We start from the raw sequence: 4,819 nt of genomic DNA, 5'->3' as shown, positions 1-4,819 counted from the left end.
AGTATATCAACATATTTCAAGATTCATTCTCTTTACTAATCCTGGTGTTGGAACGTGACACTCCGATCCATCTACTATCCGGATGTCGGGACGTGACACCCGATCCATTTACTATCCTGGTGTCGGAACGTGACACTCCGATCCATATACTATCCTGGTGTCGGAACGTGACACTCTGATCCATATACTATCCTGGTGCCGGAACGTGGCACCCGATCCACTACTCTCAATCTTTGCGGAACGNCAAGCCTTCTTTTATACCAAGGCATCATCATTAACAAAAGATTTTAAGGTTTAAGGTTCAACAACCTCATCATGCTAATTCATGACAATTATGTAATCATATCATACATACACACAATTAAGCAATATAGGAGACTTTACATTACTACCCAATACATATCATTCGCTATTAAGAGTTTACTACGAAATAGCATAAACCATAACCTACCTCCACCGAAGAATTGTGATCAAGTAATCCACTTTCCCAAAGCTGCGTTCTTCCTCTCTCTCGATCGATCGTTTCTCTCTTTTCCCTTTGTTCTTTCTATTATTCTTATTCAAAACCCTTCTTCTTTTACCCTAATTAGCATATAATTAAGTATAAAAGATGATAAAATACCCCACTATTTGTTTCAAGGTTATCTCTTTTAACCCCCAAGTAATTGAATTATTAACATTAAACCACTGACTTTATAATTATAAGCAGGAATAGTCCAAAACGCCCCTTAAAACATTTAACAGAAATCCGACCCAGTCAGGGTTACGCAGCCTGTGATGGCCCGTCGTGCCTGCGACGGTCTGTCCTGCTGATTCCGTCACAAAGTTCAGAGACTCAATTCATTAAAGAGTCAGTGACGGCCCGTCATGTCTGCGACGGTCCGTCCTGCCATTTCGTCGCGAAGTTCAGAGATTCAATCTCAGTACCCAAATTTCTAAATTCTAAGTGTTTTGGAACGAGACTCCCTCGACGGTCCGTCGTGCCCATGACGGTCCGTCGTGGGATCCGTCGATCTAGACAGTTATTGCCAGAATAAACTCTACTGCTCAAAACGACTAAACAGGTCGCTACATTTCATCAACCTTTCTCGGCTAGAATAGTTAATCACTTCACCAGTTGGAGAAAACATTACCATTGCAATACGTGTATCTTATAAAAGCCCCAAGTCACTCATTTGACTTCTTAACAATGATATCCTTGCAATATGAGTAGAACTATTGACAGGGTGTTGGATCCTCAATATTTTACATTACTACCTTATTGCAACCCCGTGAAATTAAATGATGCAAAATAGCTCAAATAATTAATTGCAATAACATTCCATTTTAAAGTTAAAGACGTCAGTATGTTACCATCTAATATACAATCAAATAATTCTTTTTTTGAAATGAAAACGGCTTTCATTTCTAATCTTTAGTCAAAATTAGTGTTTTTCTACATATTTACACTATTGGTGAACAAAAATCTGTGGGCGGTAACTTATTGACTGGAATATAACAATAACACTTAAGCTCCTTTTTTTATATAACGGAAAAGGGCTTTAAATACCCTCGAAGTATTGGAAATGGTACAAAACTACACTTTATCCACCTATTTGCTCCAAAATGCCTTCTCATCCACCTATTGGCTCCAAAATGCCCTTCAATCAACAATTTTATCCTTCCTCTTTGAGTAGAAATGTTTACGCGATTCTGGATTATCCATTTTCTTCATTACAACCTTATTGTGGCCCGTGAAATTAAATGATGTAAATTACTAGAAAATTGGAAGTTAGATGCAATGTTGTTCTTCAATGAACTGAGAAAAATACAGTTCAACAGAAAGAAAAAGGAAAAAAAATAACTCAAAGAATTTAATGTAAGTCTTAAGTTAAAGTTGTTAATATGTTAAAATCTAATAGACAATCAGATAAATATTCTTTGAGAAGAAAACGACTTTCAGTGTTAATCTTAAGTCAAAATTAGTGTTTCTCTACATATTTCACACAATTGATGAACAAAATTACGTGGGCGGTAACTTGTTAAGTTAAAAATAACAATAACTCCTAAGTTTCTGCTTTCATATAAGGATATTAGACAAGTCCTACTTATCACTTTTCCTAGAATTTTAAAGGCAATATGATATAATTTTATTGTATAGAAAAATTTATATTTTGATATCTCAAGTTAAGTACAAGGTGCATAGGAAAATTACATTTAACATAATTAAAATAATACTCCCTCTCTACTACAACATCAACCCCTATTATTTAGTTTGACTAAGTCTGCAGTATGCCTATATTTTAGCTTTCAGTGGATAGTTATTTTCTTTTTACTCGTGATAGTTTTTCGATTGTGCACTATTGCAGAATTGTGTTCCTAATGTTTAGGTGAGTTGGTCTAGTGGAATTACATTAGTGGTTTAGTGGAATATGATTCCATAAAATGTAAACTTATATATAGCTACAAAGTATATTAAATAATATCATCCAGTAATAATCTTTGCAACAAAATTTAGTTATCTTTTATTCTTCCTCTAATTTCCTATTTTTCAACTATTGGTTTTGTCACGCCCGAGCTACCCCCAAAACGCGGACACGGGACCTAGGACCACAAGTGATCCCAAGCTAACCTAGCTGGCATGATATTAAACATACTAAAGATAATAACATGTTGCAAAAGCTATATCATAAGTAAAATGAAAATATAGGGAATACTCATATGTTGTAAGTGAGATATATAAAAACTGATGAGTTCAATAGAAAGAAGATATTTACTCAATACTATCATCCACTAACTATGTCTGAAAATAGCCTCTAACTGACTAGAAATGTTGGGACAGCCCCTAGCTAAGTCTAGCAAAATTGAAACTAAAGGACTAAAATACTGAAAAGAAACTCATGACTATTGTCCTTAAAGAATGAGGACTCATTACTGATTCTGCCGAACACGAGATCGGGAACCGATCTAAGTGTGATTTGGATGCTGTGAACATGAACCTACATCAAGAGAAGATGTAGCGCACATATGCGTCAGTAATTGAAAAGTACTGAGCATGTAGGATAGAGTAAAGCTGAAATAATATATAACTGAGCAAGCACAAAAGCAAGTATAATATTCTGAACATGATATACTGAATGTTGAGCTAACTGGATGCAATGACCAAATTTATAACATGCTGAGATTGATTACTAACTGAACTGAAAATATGGTCAATGCAATAGAATCTAACGGAACTGTGGGAGCTATTAATAACCGATAATAAAACCACATGACCTAAATATTGAGTATGATGTATACGCTCCATCGAGTGACTAATCGTAAGTCAATTGACAGTCCGTGCTGGTCGACCGACAGTTACGAATGAGGATTGAAATCCCCATCGACGGAGTCGACTGACGGACCATAAGTTGATTGACAATCCGTATTGGTCGACCGTTGTTCCCGAGTGAAGATTGAAAGTTGACTGGCCTTTCGACGGATTCGATTGACGGACAGTAAGTCGACTAACTGTTCGTAGTAGGCTCTGTCGCTAGCACCAGCAACTTTTGAAAATCTGCATTTTTGGTGTGTCTTGGAAATAGGGTGTTACACAAGTTGTCTTCATCATTTGGTATTAAAGTTGTGTTTGAAAGAGAGAAAGAGATGCCACACATCTATTGCGATGACTGATTTACAAGCCATAGGTGGAGTTAAGAAACTCAACCATCAAAATTACAAAACATGGATGAAATGTATGACTTCCTAAAATGAAGGTCAAGATCTTTACGAGGTCGTCAATGGAAGTGAAGTCAAACTAGGGGAGGAAGAACCAAATGGCACATTGAGAAAATGGTAGATTAAAGCAGGAAAAACATTATTTACCCTCAAGACCACCATCAGGAAGACGTATTAGAATATATACAAGATGCTGGAAAAGCAAAGGAAGCTTGGGACACGTTGGCTGCACTCTTTTCAAAGAAGAACGAGACACGACTACAACTGTCACGACCCAAACACAGACGTGATGGCACTCGTCCTATCCCACCAAGACAAGTCAGCCTAACCTGATAATTTCGATAAAATGCAGAAATAAAACCAAAGTCTGATAAGGATTACTAATACAAAAACAATTCAACTTAATTCAATTCCCAAGACCTGGTAGTCACGTGCACAAGCCTCTAATGTAAATACTAGAATTGAAATAAAAATACGAGTCTAACATGAAGTTGTCTTTCAAGTAAAAACAAAGTCATAAACTGGAGTAGGAAAGTTCGCTGAGATGACAAGAAACTACCTCACAATACTCCACAAGATGCCTCGAAAACTAAGAGAATGGAAGGTATCGCAAAAATCTGGGCTCGTAACCGACAAAAATTTGTAGAAGCAAGGGGTGAGTACCAAACCCGCGGTACCCAACAAGAAAACCTCTAAACACAAGTTAAGGGAACAAAATACGGGTACTCCTTACACCCTATCGGAACCTCCACACTACTAACAGTTCACAAATTACCAAACACACAACTCAATAACCACACTCTATTAGTTTACATATTTCCAATAACAACTCAATATTCAACAGTCACAATTTTCAAAGAGAAACACTAACAAGATCATCAACCACGTATTCAAGTTTATCAATAATAAAAAATGTGTAATGCCATGACATGCAATGTCAAGAATAGTAATGCATGTCTTCCCTAACGATACACATCCGCTGTCTCTCAGTATAGGACCCATGGGGGACATATCTGTCCATGCATTTGTCGCGGCGCACGACATGACCCTAGCTAATAGAAACCATCATGGCGCGTGACACGTCCCTCGAAATATAATATCCATCGCGGCGTGCGGTACGACC

This window comes from Solanum pennellii, chromosome 6, assembly GCF_001406875.1.
Source record: "Solanum pennellii chromosome 6, SPENNV200".
Classification (NCBI taxonomy): domain Eukaryota; kingdom Viridiplantae; phylum Streptophyta; class Magnoliopsida; order Solanales; family Solanaceae; genus Solanum; species Solanum pennellii.
This window is presented reverse-complemented; position numbering follows the sequence as displayed.